The sequence below is a fragment of the Camelus bactrianus genome, chromosome 5 (genome assembly GCF_048773025.1).
Source record: "Camelus bactrianus isolate YW-2024 breed Bactrian camel chromosome 5, ASM4877302v1, whole genome shotgun sequence".
Taxonomy (NCBI): domain Eukaryota; kingdom Metazoa; phylum Chordata; class Mammalia; order Artiodactyla; family Camelidae; genus Camelus; species Camelus bactrianus.
Genome location: NC_133543.1, coordinates 89,767,806 through 89,789,746, shown reverse-complemented (window position 1 = coordinate 89,789,746; position 21,941 = coordinate 89,767,806). Strand labels below are relative to the sequence as shown.

The 21,941-nt window shown below is 38.3% G+C and overlaps 1 long non-coding RNA gene across 1 annotated transcript in view; it reads right to left on the bottom strand.

Moving 5' to 3' along the window:
* The window catches only part of LOC141577656 (uncharacterized), a 149,501-nt gene that overhangs the window by 96,902 nt on the left and 30,658 nt on the right, over positions 1-21,941 (bottom strand). Inside the window, exon 3 of the long non-coding RNA XR_012506891.1 lies at positions 3,799-3,896. This is a non-coding gene — a long non-coding RNA (uncharacterized LOC141577656). The remainder of the gene's footprint in view (positions 1-3,798; positions 3,897-21,941) is intronic.

The following is a 21,941-nucleotide window of genomic DNA, read 5'->3' as shown; positions in this document are numbered from 1 at the left end:
CCATCTTCTCAGCAAATCTCCAAGCAACTTTAGGGCATCTATTTCTTAGCAAAGTGCTTGGCATACATTCTGTAGTTAATAATGTGCTTTAAAAAATATATATATGATACATTCTACTCTGTGAAAAAGGCTAAAAGATGGGGTGGGGCAGATGAAGGCTGAGAAAATGGAGGGAAGCCAGGTTCACACAATCATACTCTAGGTCTACAAGGTTAGATGTAAGGAATTGTAGTTTTGAAAATAAGCTTAAATCCGAAGTGTACACACTCTTCATACACAGTTGATCACTTGCAGTAGTTATGCTTTCTAAAGTCACCAGGAAGACTGAACCATTGTTCCTAGCAAGAGAGGTCAAGGCCATATTGTGAGGACCAGGTATCCAGAGCAATGTAATAGAGAGCTTCAGGCAGATTTTTAATTTTTTTATGCAAAATAAACACCTATATTAAAAATGCATAAAATAGTACCAAACCATTGCTTCTAGGGGAAATACAGGATTAGGTGCCTGTGAACCTCTAGTAACAATATTTTCATCAAGCAGTCAATATATAGCATTGTTTTAGTTGTGTTTCTGCTTAAAGATACTTTATTTAATACATACTGTTGATTCATTAACCTTAAACTCATGGCCAACAGCTCTATAACTCATGCCTGAACAAAGCTTACCTAACACACATATTTTCTTCATTAGATACATCACAGCTTTTTTGTGCTTAGTTTGAAAATTAATAAACAGAAACCTCATTTGAAATGGAGTCTGGAGGCCAGAAGGGGGAGCTCTCAAGCTCTACCACAGGATGCCAATTTCAGACTCAACAGGAAGAGATGTACCTCTGTATCTCCAACAGGAAGAAAGTTACTATCTGGCAAGAGGAATGAAGAATTTCTCCTTGCCCGACAACAGCCCAGCCAATGAGAGACTGTCATAACTCAGCCAATGAGAAGCCACTACACTTCAAACTCCCAGTTTCCTTCGTTGGACTCTTTGTTTATAACATCCCCTCCCAACTCCCCCTTCTCTATAAAAGAACATTCCTCTTCTCTGTTCTCCAGACTTGCCTGTGGTTTTCCATAGACTGCATGTCCCACATTGCAATTCATTGTTGTTCCCAAATACATCCATTTTGGTGGTAAAATAACTGGCTGCCTTATTTTTTAGGTCAGATTTAAGAACGCTGAGATAGTTCTTCAGCACTATGCTTGGGGCTATTTTAAAAAGCAAAATCATCAACAAAAAGCACAAAAATGAGGAAAATACGGCACTAAATGTGCCCCCAAAGGGTTCTTGTTTGCAGTATGAGAACTGAAACAAGAAGGGAGATTGTCTTCTCATCTCCCTCATCATCAGCTGGGAATACACAGGTCTGGAGACTGAAACTTTGTGCCATGCAGTGAGTGACCGCATCCACAAATGACCACTAACATGCTGCTGAGTATTGGTTTGGGAATTACAAATAAATTTTACCAACTAGGCGAATTTGCTAATACAGAGTCCACAAATAATGTGTCAACTGTACCTTATTTTAATTTCATTATCATCTTCACTTTCCAAGAATGGAAACTAAGACTTTAGAGTATTGACTAGCCTAAGGTCACAAGGCTGATACACTTGAGAGGTAAGATTTAAATTTCTGCAGCTCTGCCTGGGGCCATGGCTTGTGCTCTGCCTCCTACAGGCCAGCTGTTGTCCTGCAAAATTGTTTTTGGAGAGTCTTTCTGGACTACAGGTTTGGGGGCAGTGTTTTTTAAGGGTTCTCTTGTTCAGTCATTGTCTGATCTCAGAGATATTTAGCTTGTCTTGTCTCTTAATGGAATTCTACTGGCATGTTGTCATTGTGGTTACCTTCCTTTGCTCTTGTGTCATTAATAGATTATTTAAAGGAAACATTCTTTCTTACTTACCATAAGATGTTCCAAAAAAATAAATTTAATCTTAAAATATTCACAATCCAGACACATGAGAGTTTATTAATCATTCTTCATTATTAATTAATATAAACTCAGTTAAGATTTACTGTTCTCCTTCAGTATTGTCTGTTGACTTTACTGACCTCGGATCTTTAAAAATTATAATGATATATGCTTTCTTCAAGCTCATCTCCTACTTCCAGGAGTATAAGAACTCCTGAAAAGGGGGAGAGAGCTTGTGCATAGAAACCACTCTGTGTGATCATTAGCCATGGAGTATGAAAAGCTTCCAGGTCCTTCTACATGCATATCTCCAGCTCTGGCCCACTTTCTATTTAGCCACAGATCAATGGGAATTAGGCAATTTCATTATTGATTTATGATGCAAAAAATATTTTCCATAATATATATCCCCATGTAAGTGTCCATCATAAGCAAAATATTCTTAGCTACTCACTTTATGAAATGTAACAGTCTTAAGCCAAGATGACCACAGATCATAACTCCTGCCTAAATAATCATCTGACCAGAAGATCCCGGTTTGGACTCAATTTCCAATAAAAATTAGGCTGTCAGCCTCTCTTTATTAATGTTCTCTTTAATGTGATCATGATTATCATATTCATACAGTCCAATTCTAGAATTACACATAATGGCAACCAAATAATTTTGTAATGACTACTAAGAACAAGGTTGTTCCAAGCTGTTGAAATAAAGCTGAATGTTGATCAAGTCAATCCATCCTCAAACCCCTCCCAGGTTAAATTTTAGTCCCTACTTTCACTTCTCAAGGAATAGAATTGAAAAGGGGAAAAAAATATTTAGCAGCTAGTTAGAGAGGTGTTGTGCTTAAATCCTTTACATTTTTTAAAGTAAATGTTTCCTTATGTTACTATTAAATTATATTGATCATTAGCTATTCCCTACCTGAGGTCCCCCTCAAAAGTCACCCAATGAGACAACAGATCAACATTTTATTTCATTCTTATTATAAAAACCAAATGGCTGAATTTTCAATGCTTGACACTTACCAGTTGAAATTCTCCCCGCCCTCTTTGATTGATTTAAGAATTCCAAAACAACCCTAAATTGTTCCTGTGAGTTAGTACCTGAATTTCCACAATTTGATTATAATTCTAAAAATGACAAACATGCTTTTACGCTGGATGCTATCATAGGTTAAGAAAATATTTATGTAATCAGCAATGAGTACAGAGGATACAAGAAGTCACTAATGACAAGTTATTTTATGTGACGGATTGCCGGAGGGTCAGAAGCAGAGCTTAAGCAAAAGTATTTTCCTGTAACTTTTCTCTAAATGAGCACATTAAAGTCAGAGAAAGAACAATGCTTTCGCCATAATTCATAGTTTTCTGAAAGCTAAATGACCTTTTTAAAAAATTCTTGGCCTCAAGATGTGATAAAAATGAAAGGGATATGAATACCTACAATGCGGTCATGAATTGTAAATGGTTCAGTAATTCACCTCCAGCGCTCACAGATCTTGCCCGAAAAAGCATCTGTTCATACATTCGAACCATCCAACAATAGCTCCTTCTACTGGTATCTGAGTTCCATATCGAATTGAAAAATCATTCCAGTTATTTTTCTTAAAAAGCCTTTCCTAGAATGATCTTCATATGTTTCTTTGTTGTTTACTGTAGCTAATTTAAAATTCATTCTAACATATCAAACTGTATGTTATGGATCAAAATAAATACATTATATTAGTCAGGCTGCTCCATTAACTTTACATTTTGCTGAGAAAAATATCGAACGCTGCCATCTTTTCCCTCTTTCCCAGCAGGAGTGTCTGAGGCTCTCAGATTGTGCTCTGAATGGAGAATCCAGACCCTTCCAGCTCATATGCATATTGTCCGTCACTCATACCTGGGAGCCCGACTCCACAACAGACACATTCAGGTGGTCACATCCATGCTGGAGAGGTGGAACTCGGCGGCAATTCTAGTGCTTGAACTTCAAGCCTCCTGCAAAAAAAAAAAAAAAAAAAGAGAGAGAGTGAGTAGTGTGATAGCAAGAAGCCTTTATAGGCAGCGGTAGTCAGGGGCGCTGATCTTTCATTCTGGGGCCTGTAAGGCTTCAGTTCTTCATCCTTGCCCCTCTCCAGTTATTGCAATAATTAAATGGAATCACCTTAAGATGTTTGCCCAATTAGCTCTGGATTCCCGGAAGCAGGACCTGGGTAGCAGCATTATACAAAGCTCCCAGGTGATCCAGGGTGGAGGACCAGTGTGTTGAAATATCTATCTTGTGGTTTTGCTCTCTTACAGAATTTGACCTACAAAAACACAGCCACAGCAGACCATGCAGGTAGGCAGGAAGCTCTTCCTAAAGTCAGTCACTCAGACACAGTAAATGTGCTTCAGGAACAGTGGGTAAGTCTGTGAAGGAAAGCCTGCGGAACCCACGTGTGAGTGGGTAACACGGGGAGGGGTCGTGTGCCCTGCAGATACCCTTGCGGTCCAGACAAGATGCGGGCTTTGGAGAGGCAGCCTTGCAATTATGAACAAGGCGGGTTAGTCTGCACCCGCATCAGCACTGTCTCCACCGAGCAGCGGCTGAAGCAAGGGTGGGAGAAAACATGGTTCCACCAGCGGGCTGACCACACACTCTTGTTCTTCCTCAGCTTGTCATTTGGGAGTAGATCTGACTCCTTCTGAACTAAGCAAACCCCCTGACGGGCTGAGGCTGGGACATGGAGAGGAAGTGAGAGACCCAAGAGAGAGTCTGGATTTCCTGCTAATTTAGCATTTTTTAATTCACCACTTAATAGATCATCATGTGTTATGTAATCTGAAAGTTATTATGTATAGTTGTACAATATGCAATTTGAAAAAAATATTCTTGGAACACTTGACTCTAGATGCTTCTATCCCTGAAAGATATAAATAACATTGCTGTAGATCTTCATCCATTAGCAAAACATATTTTGGGGCCTTTTGGTTATGAGAAGGAAAGTCCCAGAGCATCAGCTGGATGATAAATGAGTTAGAGTCAGGAAAAAGTCGCTCCATACTGTGTTTCACCTTAGGATTGCATTATGATTTATTTGTTTCCAAATAATGGACATTTTGGCTGTTTCTAACTTTTATTATTATACATAAATACATAACATGTATATTTAAATATAAAATATTTATATATTTGTTACAAGTATACATATATCTTATGCATATGTGCTAGTATTTCAATAGAATAGATTTCGGCAAGTGAAATCTCAGTGTTGTAGGGCAGTGCTTCTAATTCTGTTCGATTTTATTTTTTAATTTTTTTTCCTCTGTAGCACATAAGGGAGCTTTTTTTTTTTTTTTTTCTTAGTGCTTCTAATTTTAATGCATGGGCATACAAACCACTACGGATCTTGTTAAAATGGAGATCCTGATTCAATAGGTCCAAAATGTGACCAAAATTCTACATTGCTACCAAGGTCGCAGGATGCCACTGCTGCCATTTCGTGGACAATGCTTTGAGTAGCAAGTTTATAGGACATATACTTTCTTTGATTTTGATAGTTATCAAAATGAGGGAGAGAGGTAAAGATTACAGGTGAAAACTAGAAGGCAGAAGAACCATGCTGTTTAACCCCAAACACTTATATGTAGTTGGAATGTTTTTTTAATTCACATATTCCTTTAACAATTGAAAAATAAACATTTAACACATGAAGCAATAAGACAATTTTAATAATCAGCTGGTGGATGAAAACATTTTTTCCTCTTCCCAGTAATAACCAGATAGGTTTCTCACATTCTCTCCAATATGAATGAGTTTTCCAATATTACTGTAAAATTTCTAGAGATCCTCATTTTTATGTTTTCCTGACCCTTCTTTAAATTGACCTCATTCATTGTTTTTTCCAGCCATCTGCCTAGTGGCCCCACCCTACCTTCAGCCAGGGCCTTATAAAGCCCCCCACCCCAGCTTCCAACTCTTTGTAAAATGTAAGAATCCCAGAAGACTGCGGGCTCCTCCTTTTTGGGGGTGAATAATGGAATTTCCTGCCTGAGACAATGCAACTACTTTCAGGACATCTGAGTGTCCGGTATGCCATGAAATAACCTCAGGATGGTCAATTCCATTTCTCTCTGGAGAGAGATGGTGGAGAGAAATGAAGTAAAATCCTTCAGTGACCTCGCCTGCAGAACGGGGGTCCAAGCAAATTCCAGATGTTAAATTCATCTTCAGAGATGGAATAAACTTTATTTCATGTTTCCATGTTATCTTTTTTTGTTGTTGTTGAAATCTGTTTTTATGAGTTTTCCAGTGTAGGTTTTGGAAACCAGAGAAGTTTCAGATCGTTGGGGAAAGTCTTACTTGGTGGGTAGGTGAAAAGTAATACCTGATTTTTAGAAAGAAAAGTCCACAAGAAATAAAAGCATCTAAGATGGGATTTAAAATCATTTTGATATTATAGGAAATTCAGGCTTACCTTAATGATCATACCAACAGAAAGAAATATTAGAGTTGTCAACTAATTTGAAAATCTAGTTAAGGCACTGACTGGTGTTAGATGACCAGAGAGTATAATTCCAATTAGGCTTTTTTTTTTTTTTATTGTTGTTTAGGTTCATCATATTGTTCCTGCAAACTTGGAAACCTGCCCCTCAAAATAGTCTTTGGCAACTTACTCATAAGTCATCCAAGTGGCGGATACAGTTGCCACGCGCTCCCGAGGCTCAAGCAAGCAAAGATGGAGATGAAGTTGTCAGCCCACAGCGATGTGAAGCTCTGAGGTTAGCTGTTTCATTTCAAAATTGGTTGGCATATTTTTTTCAGTTGAAACTTGGAAGACTCCAAGGAGAGTTAACATTTTATGGTTTATAAACTATAAACTAGAACATAGGGATTTATTGGAACCATAGATCTCACTTTTGATCTTTTGCAAAGACAGCATCCCAGCATTTCTTTAGGCTGAGAATCAGGATGGGTTCCCTGCTTACAAAGACTGAAGCACTTACTGAAGCAAAAAGCAGGGCAGGTTTGCCATTATAAACAGAGAAGATGGCAAATGCTGAGGGATGTGTGTATGTGTGTGTGCTTTAAGCACTTGAAATAAAACTTGCGGGCGTTTTAAACCTAAAATAATCAGGGAGGAGTTTGCCTATTTTTTCTCTTCAGGCTTTCTAAATAGTGCTGTGCAACACAAGAACCCAGAAGGAGGTGTCCCAGCACTGGTCAGGAAGGGGCCAGTATGATGCACATCACAGATGCACTGAGGGTCACTTCTGATCCAGCGGCCTTGGTTAGACAGTCTTAGGTACTCGTATACCATTGCTACCCTATTTTACTCTTATTACTCTCTCATCACAGACTGCACTCACTCTGGCAGTGTGATCACAGTTGAACAATTATTCCATAAAAGAATTATACACAGCAACCTTTCCAGATTCCCCGGAAGACTTTGAAATTGGGAATTGGGTTTCAACCAAAGATGTTGTATGCTGCAATAAACTGAAACCATTAGGGCTATTTGCAAACAAAGTGGATGCGTCTTTGTTAAAATTTGATGTTTATTTTTAATATGGTTGCCTGCCCTTCTCTATTTGAACAGCTCATTACACCTTAAATATAAACCACATGCGCACTAGAGCATTTATGTAATTTTCTGGGGCAAAGAATTTGGGCTGCGATCCAACACTAAAATATATTACTTTAATATTTATTTGCATCTGTTTGGTATTGTCATGACCTATACAAGACTGAATCATTTTGCTTCAAAAAATATAAAAAGGGAAGAAAACTCTGCTCACAGACTACTTCTCGTCAAGTGGATTTGAAATGCTTCATTTAAGATTCAGTTCCTTTTTTTGCTGATATTAGTATCATAAGCATTGATGAAGAATAATGTAAGGAATGATGGGTTTTGAACAATACGATGGCTGATTTGGTAAGGCTATGTTTTTGGCTTAAACAATAGGATGTTTGATCAAATCAGCCACAGAGAAGGAAATGGTATTGCAAAAGATGAGTTTCTAATTGAGACAGACAATGAACTATGCATTAGAAACAGCTGCAGGGAAACAGATCTCATTGCATTTTTACATGTTAATATGCTGAATTTCCACATTAGACGGTCACAATTTTGAGTCCAAGCACATCCAGGTGTCTTTACATCTGTGTAGTATATTTAGAAAGGAAGAAAAATCAGATGGGAAATATGTTATATTCCTAGTATTCCTTATTTTAGGTTTTTTTTCTTATTAATTTCATTATTGTTAGAAGCTATGCAGATGAGGGCAGCTTTTTTTTTTGGCAATGACATTATTTGTAAGTTTATATGTCATGGCTGACTCTCTTTTCCACGCAAAAGGACATTCACCCTGGTTCCACATTTAACTTTAGGTAGTATATTAAAAGAAGCATTATTTGTCTGTAGAAGGTACTTGCATCAGACAAGGTAATGCTGAGTAACAAATTGACTCCAAATCTCAGTGACTCCACACTGTAAAGGTTTATATGTTGCTGCTATGAATGTTTGTGTTTCCCCCAAATCCAGATGTTGAAGCCCTGATCCCCAATGTGGTGTGAGGTCTTTGGGAGGAAATCAGGTCATGAAGGTGGAGCTCTCATGAACAGGGTTCCTGCCCTTACAGTAAGAGACACAGGAGAGGTGATGTCTCTCTCAACCAGGTGAGGATTCAACAAGAAGATGGTCATCTGCCAACCAAGAATCGGTTCTTCACCAGATACTGAACCTGCTGGAAACCTTGACCTTGAACTTGCCGTCCTCTAGAACTGTGGGAAATAAAGTCTGCGGTGTAAGCCACCAGACTGTGGTGTTTTTTATAGCAGCCCAAGCTAAGATAGTTGCTCGCACTCTGATCCAACTTCAGTCTCCAGGAGACATTGTTCCCAATTGTGGAATTATCGAGGACACTGATTAGATGATACGCCACCATCCTATAACATCACCATGTCAATACATGACATTTGGGACTGGCACAGCAGGGGAAGAGAGCACAGAGAACCCATGGCCACCCTCCATGCCCTAAATCTGAGAGGATCACTTCTACTCACAGGACATTGGCCAGAACTGATCATACGGTGCCACACCAACTAAAAGAAGCAATCACATAATTGGTGAATATTGTTGTCACTACCATAGAGCTTTTCCCCTCTGTGATCAGAGGGCTAAAATGCCCAAATCCATTATCTCCTTTGACAGGATATATTGTGTTGGGAATCAATGTCATCTCTTTACACATTCCCAAATATTGTGTATCTGTTAAACCCAGTTTTTAACTTGCTATGAAACTATTACTATTTATGAGAAACCCTGATGTGAATTTATATATAATTCATAAAAATCAATTATTTTCCTAATAGATACTTCTCTTGGATTTTGTGGGTTTTTTTTCCAAATTCTTTTAAAACATACATCCAGTGAGCTTTTTGGTGCAAAGAGAGACAAATATTAAAATTAGTGAAAGCACTGATAATTCCTATGAATGGCCTCCAACGATTAGCACTTACTATGAACCATCTTCATAATGTGAAATTATACATGCATTGATATCAACTCTCACTTTGGAAATAATTAATTGAACTCATTCTCTTTACAGAGAGCTGAAAGCAAGTTTTAAAGCAGCATTTATCAGTGCACTTGGTGGGAAGGGATTGACAAATCCCAAAGGCAAGTTTACTACACATTGATCTCAGGAAAGACCTGAGCTCCAGGAGAGATTTGAGGAGTTCTAGGCTGAAATGGAGTGAAGTGGGGGAGCATATGGCTGTCTGAAATGTGCCTATGGAAAAGACATGAGAAATAGACCAGTATAACTGGAGGTATTAGCTTGGGCTTAAAGTGTTCCTTAAACAGAAAACATGAAACATGGGATTAATGGGAGAACTGATATTGAAATAGAAAGAACAAAGGGAAGGAAGTAGATGTCGACCTGTCGGACAGAGATACACATGTCACAGCCCAGATAGGAATGGCCACACTCATATCGACACAGGGAAGATGAATTTAGAATCAGGAGTTTGTTTCCATGTCACTTCTTAAGGCAAATGACTAGCTGTTTTAAAGGAAAGGGTTTCCCTGCCTCAGAAATGTTTTAGTGCCATTGAAAAAATGTAAACTGTGTTTGAATCTCCATAACCTCTATATTTTATGGCAAGAACCCAGATCCTATTAACAGTTTTCTGTTTCTACACCTGTTATCAAATGACAACATTTTAGTTAAATTGGCAAATGACTCTGTTTCAGAATGCAAGTGTAAATGAACTCTGATTTAGAATCATTTTGCTAATTATCCTTCCATACTGTGGACATGAATAGCTGCTTAGTGTTCTGATACACCCTAAACACACGGATCCCATCTTTGTGCAGTACATTAGAGTAAGTTGTGTACACTTCTACCTCCGCCACAGGAACGTAAGTTTTTCAAGGACAAGATCAACTGTATTCTTCTCTGAATTAGATCAGCATGTATCTGTGCACCTTGAATAAAGACTGTCCTCAATGAATGCTTATCAAATACATTCTACACACAGTCCAAAGGTGAATAAGGATTTGTGTGGTTGATGTACCATGCTGAGTTCTGGTTCAGAATCTCTTGGTGACGGAGAACATTCAACCATCCATATTTGGAAGGGAAAAGAATGCCTCAAGCCAGAGATCATTAAGCAAATTTCTGAGTTTTGTTGGGACCCATTCCTTAGAGATTTCTCACTAAAATGAATATAAAGCACCTACTTGCCCAGATTAACATGATCATTAAATGTTATTTTAAACATTCATAGCTCAGCGCTTGATTCTCTAATGGCTTTTTCATGATGGAAAAGAATGTATACTAAAGGTGAATATTTTCCTTATCAAAAAGTATAAAAGTCACAAATTAGGAAAATCAGCCACAAAAAGGGTACCTATATGATCACCAAAAGAAAAATATTGTTCAAGTTCTGGAATCTAATTTTCAATAATTCCAAACCATCTAAACAAAAATAAGGAAAGACAAGAGACAGCCATGCCTTGTGCTAACAGATTTAGATGGAAACAGGGACACCAGTTAGGAAACTTTCCAATGATCCACTTGCTTGGACCTCAGTGACCACAGCGCACGATCAGAGGTGGGCGGACATGAGATATACTTGAAGGTAAACCCAAGAATATTTTCTCGTGGCTGGAATGTGGGATGTAAGAGAAGGTAGGGAGATGAGACTTTTGACTGAACGAAGCCACCGTTTACTCAGATGGGAAGACTGTAAGCAGATTGGGAGAGTCGATCAGGAATTCAGTTGGAGTAAGTTCAACGTAAGATTTGAGATGGTCCTTTAAGTAGATATGCACACTAGGTAAGTGGATACACTTTACAAAACTATCACTTTAATCATAGTAACCCTAAAAGAGAATCTAATTTTTCAGGTGAATGAAAGCTCAGAGGAATAACATAACCTGTCCAAAGACAACGCAGCCAGGAAGTGTCAAATATTATACATACATAATGTGCAAATATACTTTATATGTGTGAGTTATACACTTCATTTGAGATTCATTTATCATCCAGTGATATCATGCATGCATGTCTTACACACCCAGATAGATGGCAAGGGTCTCAAGAGCAGGAACAAGTCCTTACTCTAGTCCACATCCCAAAGATGGCTAATACACTGCCTTCTCAACTGTACATGCCCACTAACAACCGATTTAGCTCTGAGCAGCTACGCATTGTAGAAAGACAAATTTGAAGGCTGGAGGAAAATATAAACCCACCCCTCTACCCTTGACCCAGGTAGAATTTTCTTGTCACCAACAAAACGCACATGTATCTTAGAAGCAGAGACAGGGAAAATGAGACACTATCTCTATTGCAAAACCTCTCCCTGACCTCTCCCTTCTGGGACCAAAGGTGCTAGCAGCTTCCTGCTGTTACTTGTAAATAGGTCCTTATGAAATTGTCCTCAAATCACTTGGTTTGAGAGTGCTTAGCATTTCCTGCGGGGCCCTGTCTGATTCAGGGAGGATCACGTGGAGAGGTCGGGCCTACAGGAGTTGGGTCTGCAGAGGCACTCTGGGAGGGGATTGGGAAAATATATGCCCTACTCTCATGCTCCTCCCTTCAATCCAAATTCTGTCAGTGCTCCCCATAAACACAACAAGAAGCCAAGGGCAAGGGAGTCTCTTGATGGAGAAAGGCAAGCAAAGTACCTGAAGGGCAAAAGGGAGATATCTCTTCCACCTAGAACCTCATGCAGAAACAGAAAAGCATCCATTTCTACCCCCCACCATTCACCTTCCTTCTCACTCCTCAGCTGAGGTGGGTGCTAGAGGCTAACACATTAACAGAGAATCAGAAAACTAGGCCCTGATCTCCTCATTAACTGAACTTAATCATAGAACTCCCTCATCTGTATAAACTCAAACTTGGGCCTCAGTGTTCCCATCTGTGGTTCTGCAAAATCTGCCCTTTGAGGCTCCATTGCAGAGCTATGTGGCCCAAAACAGTTCTCGAGCACTTGAAGTGTGGCTGGTGCAACTGTAGAACTATAATTTTACTCTTTTAAATTTTTAATTAATTTAAATTAGGTGGCAAAATGTTAATCTTTAAAAATCTTAATTTAAATCATATGGTTGTCTGAAACTTGTGGCTACCGTATCAGACAGCACAGATACAGACTATTCCCATCACTGCAGAAATTTCCATTGGAAGTGTGGCCCCAGAGACTAGGGGGCCAGAATGTGGGGAACAGCTATTACATCCTGGCCCGCTGACTATGCTGTTTAAGGGAATGGCATTCTCCATTCTCCTTCATTCTGCGCCCCATCGTCCTTCACTTGAAAATACTTGGAGGAAATTTCTTTAAAGAAAAAACACACACACATCCGTCCTGTCAGCCAGCTTAAATGAAATGTACACGTATAACTGAATCTCTATGAACTTTTCTCCAGTCACATTTTTTCTCCCTCCTTTCCAAGAAGTAACCACCATCTTGACTTGGCGTTTATCATTTCCAGTCATGCTTTTAACTTTTACTATATGTGTACTCATGAACAAAGACAGAATTCTTCAAGTGGGCCAAAGCCTATAACGTGCCCTTCAGATGACTGGATTCCTAACTGGGAGAGAGTTTACATCCTTATAAAACATGGATGTTTCTCTAAACCAGATGACTTTGGAGACATGTTTCCAAGTAGCCTATCATGCCAGAGATTGTAAAGTCTGTCTCTGGAGGAAACAGCAAACTTGTACTTATTTAAACTCACATATGAAGATCATTTTGAGGTAGGGCAGAGGAGTGGCAGGGCGTATCTTTAAGCAAGGAACACGACTGTCTTCACAAGCAAAATAAATGCAAAGAACTGAGGAAATCAATAGGCACACGATCAAATGCTCAGTATCACTAATTATCAGAGAAATGCAAATCAAAACTACAATTAGGTATCACCTCACACCAGTCAAAATGGCCATCAGTAAAAAGTCCACAAACGATAAATGCTGGAGAGGCTGTGGAGAAAAGGGGATCCTCCTACACTGCTGGTAATAATGAAGTTTCGTGAAGCCACTGTGGAAAATAGTATGGAGATTCCTCGAAAAACTAAAAATAGGCTTACCACATGATCCAGCAATCCCACTCCTGGGCATATATCCAGAGGGAACTCTCATTTGAAAAGATACATGCACCCCAATATTCGTAGCAGCACTATTTACAATAGCCAAAACATGGAAGCAACATAAATGGCCATCAACAGATGACTGGATAAAGAAATTGTGGTATATTTATACAATGGAATACTACTCGGCCATAAAAAAGAATAAAATAATGCCATTTGCGGCAACATGGATGGACCTGCAGATTGTCATTCTAAGTGAACTAAGCCAGAAAAAGAAAGAAAAATACTATATGATATCATTTATATGTGGAATCTAAAAAAAAAAAAAAAGCAAAAATGAACTTATTTACAAAACAGAAATAGACTCAGAGACATAGAAAACAAACTCACAATTACCAGAGGGGGGAGTGGGTGGGAAGGGGTAAACTGGGAGCTTGATATTTGCAGATACTAACTACTATATATAAAACAGATAAACAACAAGTTTTTACTGTATAGCACAGGGAATTCTATTCAATATCTTATAATAACGTATAATAAAAAAGAATATGAAAAGGAATATATGTATGTATATGTATGACTGAAACATTACAGTGTACACCAGAAATTGACACCATATTGTAAACTGACTACACTTCAATAAATAAAAATAAAATAAAAATAAAAAGAACTGAGGAAGTCATCCAGTAACTTAGATAAAAGTTGTCCAAAGGCAAACCAATGAAGCTGCCCTGTGTTTTCTGTGGCCATCTGGACTCTTAAAAGGGACTTTCCTCACTCTCCCATCCTACTCCCTCCTCCCCCATGGATTCATTCTCAGCCACCTCAAGTCCTGTCCTTGGGACTCCTCAGATTTCTTCCCCATCTCTGAAAAGCCCCAATAAACCATCTACATGTTTCACTGGGTTCCCCAGAAGCTGATGCTGAGATAAGGATGTCAGTGCATCTGTCCTATTAAGGAAGTACTCCCAGAAGAAGCCACTGAAAGCATGAGGAATGCAGGCTGTGGATCAGGAAGAAGTCTGATCCCACGGAGGAATTCTGGAGAGTAAGTGACCCCTCAGAATCATCCCGATCCTATATGAAGCTGGGAGTTGGCCTTCCTAAGTCACAAGCCCAGCCATCATTGGCTAAGTGCCACCTGGGAGTGGGGCGGGAGGTTTGGGCCACTGCAATAAAGACCCATCAAAGCCAGGGGGACAGAAGCACACAGAGGGTCACAGTGACCCCAGGCAGTCAAGGCAGAGCTCGAACCAGACAGACGTGGCAGAACTGACGGACACATCATTGCGTTTCAGTAGCCGTCAAATCCTTGAGCTAATGGGATGACTTTAGAATTTCAGAAATGAGCATTTGGAGTTGAGAGATCTTTTCAAATCTGTATAGCTCCCCAAAGCTCCCCAATTCAGACTACAAAATTGACTTTAAACAGGCACTGAATACATCCAGGCTTAACAGGAAACCACCCTGGGCTAGATAGATAAGAATTGCTTTGTTGGCTCATGTTTTTACTTATAACTGCGTGTGATTTCATTTAATTTATCCAGCCAGTATTTGTCCAATTATATCTTGGCCTAACCTTAGTGTTACACTTGATTTTGTACTTTGAGGCCCTTTCCCAGGGACAAAGCAGTAAACTAACAGCCCCATCTCCATGACTCTGTGGATACACTCGAAAGAGGGCAGCTCCGGTCAGACTGGCTTCAGTATTCTTCAAGTGTTACCATAAACTCAGCTTTACTCATGACATCCAGACCCCAGGAACCTAGTAAAATGCCAACTCAATCTGTGTAGAGGATAAACCCTCCCTATGAAATCCAGCGTGCTAAGGAAGGGACCTCAGAGAATAAAAACGAATCGGCAGAATGAGGTCCTCCCCATGTACCATCCCTACCGAAGTGGGGATGTGTGGGCTGGCAGCCTTGGGCAACTGCAAACAAGGGTGAGGCCAGGTGGGAGGATCACAGCAAGTAAGTTGTAACCAAACCCTCCTGGGAATTGTCTGCATCAATTCCCAAGCTGGTTATGATGGAACGGACATTTTCAACATTCATCAAAAATTGGCCTGTAGTGACGATGCCATCTTATGGAAGTGGGTATACATCTGCCCCCTAAGAAATACTTTGTCAGAGACCCAATAAACATTTCTTGCTATGTCAGAGAAAACAATGCCTCCAGGGACTTGCCACAGAACCTGTTAGTCATAATTCTGTCTACAGTCAGCCCCAGATACTCTCAGCATCATTGGAGCATTGTGTCCTGAGTTGAACTGGGAAGAGACCAGAGGCAAGTGCTTATAAAGCAGCATAAATAACACTGCAGTGGGACGGAGAGGGGAGAAGAGACGGACTAGAAGGTTGAAAAACAAGCTTATCCTCTCCAGGTCCGCTGCCCTATGCTTTATTCTACATTCTTGGAAATATTTTTTGTCTTCATTGTTTTTCATTTTTAACTATGAGTCTTTTCAAACACTGAAAGTGTGCACCCACCATCACTACTAAACCAGTGTCTCTGCTCCTTGTTTCTGGCGTCATTTATTAGAAATACTGGTTAGAATATAATCTTTTTCTCTATGGCCTGTATTTTTTGAATCTTAAGAAATCCTTCCCTATCATAATATTATAAAAATACTTTCCTGTATTTCCTTCTAAATGCTTAACAGTTTTTCTTCTCACATTTTGGTGCTGAATCCATCTGGAATTTATTTCTGTACGTTAGAAAGGGATCTAACTTTATTTTTTCTATATGGGCGGTATCTTTTTTTTTTTTGGAATAGTCTATCCTTCCTCCACTGATTTGTAATGCCACTCGTGTTGTACACCCTGTCTGTTACTGGGGCTTCTTTTTCTGTTCCTGATCTATTTCTGTGTCATTACCACATTTCTCACATTTCTAGACTTTTTTGTGTCAAGTAAGTCAAATTTTCCCCTACTTTTCTTCTTATGATCCTGATGGCTACTGTGGCTCTTTGCTTTTCCAAAGAAACATTTTGTGATGAGTTTGTGAAATCCTATTGTCAATTTGGTTGGCGTTTCATTGTAATTGTGGATCAATGTGACCAAGAATTGCTGTCCTTACAGTATTGACTCTATCTCTAAAGAAACAAGGTATACTTTTTTCTATTTACTCAGTTTTTCTTTCATTTTTTTTCAACTATTAGACTTTAGAATAATAATTTTCTCCATCTTTTGTTAGATTTATTCATAGGCAAATTTTTTTGGATGTTGTTGCTGTTGTTAATGGTACTTTCTTTTCAATTTATGTTTCCTATTTATTCGGTGTTCATACATAGAGCACCATTGTTTTTGTATGTATTGATCATGTAACTGGTATCCTCACTGAGATCTTTTATCAGCTCAAATAGTCTGTAGAAACATTTTGTCTCCTAGACAATAATATAAGAAATTATTCCTTTCCAATATTTATTTTTGACTTTTCATATCTTACCACAGTACCTAGGACCCATTGGTCAATGCAGAATAAAGATAATGATAATAAGCATACTTTTCTTCTCTTGCCTGTAATAGGATATGGCCCAAAATTCTCCATTAACAAGGATATTTGCTAAAGATTAAGATAGGCGCCCTTTATCAAGTTGAGGAATGTCATGTCTACTCATAGTATACAAAGAGGATTTCCTAATAAACACAGGTTGAATTTTATCAAATGCTTTTTTTATTAATTCATTGGGAAAATCATAAAGTTTTTCTCCTTTAGAGTGTTATTGTGTTGTATTATAATGACAGATTTGTTGAGGTTAAAATCTTCTTGTATTCATTGGATAAAACCTTCTTTGTTGTGATGACTAATTTTTGACATACACTGTTGGATTTAATTCATCAGATTTTATTTGTTATTTTTGTGTTTACATTCTTAAGTAAGATTTGGTCTCTATTTTTTCTTGTATTGTTCTTTACTATTTTTGTAATAAAGTAATATTAGCCTCTTGGACGAGTCATGGAGTTTTTCCTCTTTTTCTGTTTTCTGCAAGAGTTTATGTAATTATTAATTTTCTTGATATTTTGGTAAAAATCACCTGAAAACCAGCTGGGCCTAATAGTTTTGGGTCTAGAAACTTTAGTACAAATTTGGTGTCTTTCATATTTACAGATTTATTTAAGCTCCCCATTTTTTCTTTAGTTAATTATGGAAAATTGTATTCTCCATTTGGTTTACATTTTCTAATTTATTATCATAAAGTCATTCTATTTTATTATCTTATGATTTCTTTAATCTCTAATTATATCTTTATTTTTCCTATTAATATCATTTATTAATGTAATATAATGTAGTCTTTGTTCTGTCTCTCATATTGGTTTTGTTTATTGTTATTTTCATCTATCATTAGTCCTTCAAAGAACCAAGTTTTGGTTTTATTGACATTCCTTTACATGCCTTTGCTCTAATGTATTATTTCCTATTCTTAGGTTAAAGTCCCTTCATTCTACTTTCTTTATGTTTATTCTGTTTTTGTTTTTCCCCTAACTCTTTATTTGGGATTGGATCACTAATTTTTTGTCTTTCTTCTTCTCTCATATGGGCACTTAATGCTGCACATTTACCTCTGAGTGTTGCTTTAGCTGCATCCCACTAGCTTTTATGTGCAGGGTTTTCACTGCCATTTAGTTCTCAATATTTCCACATTTTCTGATTTCTAATTTTATCTTTTGCTCACAAATTACTTAGAACTGTGTTGTTTTTCTTTTGTTTCCAAACATAGAGGAAAGAGGATTGATTTTCTTTAGTTCTATTTTTATTTCATGTGAATAGAGTAAATAGGCTATGAAATGACTTTTTGACATTTGTGACCTGGTATGTGATCAATTTTCATAAAAGTTCCATACATACTTCTGAAGAATGTGGATTCTTAAATATAGAATGGCAGTTCCATACATATTGCCCATTACATCAAGCTTGTTAACTGCATTGTCTGAAATTCTCTATCTTGCCTAAAAGGTACTTGCTAAACTTATTAGTCCTAACTCTTTTTTTTTTTAATCTATTGAAATCATATGTGTTATGGTGTATGCCAAATTATACTTGTAATTCTGCTGACTTCCAGTTTATATACCAACCTCAAGCACCGAAATTGGTTCATATACTTAACAATTTATTACTGCTGGCAAGTACATGAAAATTGCCCTTTCTTTCTTGTAAACTCAACTACATATTTTGTAATATTTTAAAATATTTTATCTAACTTTTCTAAGTGTTTCTACCAAAAGGTTTTTCAAGGTTTATTTGCTTAATTGTTGAATTTGCCACACTTCCAGAAGCAGAATATAATTGGAGGGAAAGAAAGAAGGAAGGAAGGGAGGGAGGGATGGGGAGAAAGGAAGGAAAAAAGACAAAGATAAAGATATTCTGAAAGACGGGTAGGTTTCTGCATATTCCTCTGGGTTATCCTTTGTCTAGGTATTTTAAAAATCCCAGTGTCAGCCTACAGGGAGGAGGATGTATCTGTGAGTAAGGTGGCTCCCTGTTCACTTTATGTCACCTTCCCTCTCTGTGCTGGAACAGAGAGCCATCCCCACATAGGAGTGGTGGGGGAACAATTTCTATCACACAATAAGAGCACATCTTGGAGACCATCTCCTGTGACTTCTAACCTAATTAGCTCATGTTTGAGGCTTTCAAGGAAAAAACACTCCTAGGAGGCTTCTGCTGAGTTTTTCTTTCCAGGTGTACTAATTATAATACCAACAATCACATAATCAACCTCTTGGGTTGTGAGGAAAAACAGGGGTGTGAGTGGCTAATTGCAAATGCAAGTGGTCCATCGCTTGTGCAATCAGCAGACCTCCAGCATATTAAACTTGGTGCCCATAGGATAAATATTACAAGTGACAGAGGCTGTCCTTTTAAAATTGACTTCACAAATTCGCTTGCAATTTTCTCAAACTCTTCAACCCTTTGCAACTCTCTTTTATAAAGCACAAACAATAAAAAAAAAAATCACTGTTGTTGGCATACTTAATGATTTCATTCTTTCTACTTTCCAAGCTGTGCCCATTGGGTCCTCCAAACCAGAAGCTTTAAAATGAAAATGAACTGGTAACCAATAAAGTTTGTATCTAGTTGTAATATTTTAATGCTATAATGCAATTCAATTATATCTTTCAAGCAAGTAAGAGCTGTTTTCGGTGTCGTTTGCTAAATTTATTGCACTCAATCTAAAATGGAAAACAGTAGTTAGCTGTAAACACTGAGCTAATGGTGTTCTTTCTATTCTAGATCTAATGAGGCTCAAACTTTCACAATGGGAAATAATTTAACAACAATATTTATATAGATGATGAGTCTGGTTCTCTGACCCATATGGTGATGTATAGCAATGCTGCAAAGTAGATATCATCCAGATGGACACTGAAGCTCCAGCCCCATTCATTCCATTTCTCCATTTGAAACTGACAAACGGAGAAAGCAAGGCTGGTTTATTTTTTAAACTGACCCCAACAGTCCTTAGATTAGTTCATCAGTTTTGACCTCCTCTAAAAGAACCTTCGGAAGATACCTCCAGGATATCATTTTCCAAAAGTCAACTAACATGCCAATGTTTAATTGGGTTCTAAAAATTAGTGAGGTGAGCTAGGATTTGTGATCAGAACATTTGCATATAAGTCTGGGCTCTCCCGTGTGACTTTGACAAAGGACTAAGCTTCATAAAGCCTTCGTTTCTACATCTGTAAAATGAGGAGAGTAATTCAGAGCCTTATTCTCCTGAAAGGATGAGTGCTTTGTAAATTCTAAAGTACCAGAAAGAATAAGTTGCTATTTTTGTTATTTATGGGGATTATTTAGCACTGAAACAAATCACAGATTGCTAGGAGACCATGCTTCAGTTCTGCGATCATGTGTTTACGATGAACTTTTGGCCTATGACTTACTTTGAATCTCTGGCTAATGATTCCAACAGCCACATGTGAAGGGTCCTCTTTGGCGTGGTCTGTGGGTATGTTTTCCTCATATTTTCCGCAGATGTTTCAGCTGAGTGTCAGAGTCAGGCCTCTTAGAGCCAGCCACGTGGGAATAGCTGTCATTTTACATGAGCTCCCAACAACCTGCTTTCTTTTCCTACCCAACTGCAATTTCCAGATAAAATTCAGAGCTTCAGCTAGAGAGAGGTGTCTTGACCAAAGGCAAAAATGCATTAAATAGTCCACTAAGGACCCCGCTCATCTGTCCTGTCTTATCATGGGGCCCAACTTTTATTTTGAACTGAAGGCATCTTTGACTTATACTGTCCCTAGCAGTTTCATGAGATCAAATTTATCAAACATATCCCAGATGATTGGGGCTGACGGTTCAAATGTTAGTTTTAGGAATCAGTGTCTAAAATAACTTCCTTTAACTTCATAAAATTACAATTTATTTATTCAATTTCTGACCTTTTCATCTTTACTACCACACCCGTAAAACCTTTAAGCTCTACTATGAGAAATAAACATCCCTTAATAAACTAAGTCAGGGACTAAGGACTTAACGCCTTTCAGGGGTGGTCACATAAGAGATCAATGCTTAACACCAAAGGGATGAACTGTGAGTGCTTCAGGCTCGGGTAACACAAGAAGCATCTTCCCCCTTACTGCCCCTGGAATCCCACCAGGTAGGATCGGAAGCCTGTTTTTACCGTGCCACCAGGACCTGGGCCCAAGACAAGTCCACCAGCACATCAAATTCTTCCTCTAGTGAAAACGCATGTCATGTGTCAAGATAGCCTTTGGGAAATCACATGATAGAATACAAAAACAATATGATGAATTCATTTTCATATATTCATCCCTATATCCTACTTTTTGTCCAAATATTAGCTTGTAAACATCTCAGAATGATGCTAGTCTGGTTTTATAATTTTTATAAAATAATCTACTAAATCAGTGATCCTGTCCTAGCTCCCAACACAAACCCATGCTCTGATAAACTCAAAAGAGTTTATGGCTGTTAATCCCGTGTCTCCAATTGCCCTTTGATATTTCTGTAGTGATTCTCCATCTACGTCTGGAAAAATCACCCATTTTATTGTGCTCACCGACACCTGATCAATTTACAGAATCACTTACTAACCAAGTACATCCCATTTTAGTTATTTCCTTCAAAGCTCACTTACTTTCAGCATAATAGGATGGTGCATAAGGAGAAAATAGCTTTCTTCTTTTTTCTTTCTTACTTCTTCTGTTGTGAAGCAATAGGCTAGAAATAAAGAGAGATTTACCTTATTGCCCTGTGTGAGAGGCTGGCTGATGTTAATACTTTGAAATGTTTCAAAGAAGGCAGTGACCAAATGTCCAAGTTGTCAATTGCCCAGCACACTCAGTGAGCACTGATCTGGGATTAGAGATGGATCACATACAGTCTACAAAACACAGGGCACAGGAGACGCTTCCTCTTCTCAGGCAGGGACCGGTTCTGAGGGCATGTGGCCAAGCTGAAGTTCAGCACAGACCAGCATCAGTGAGCG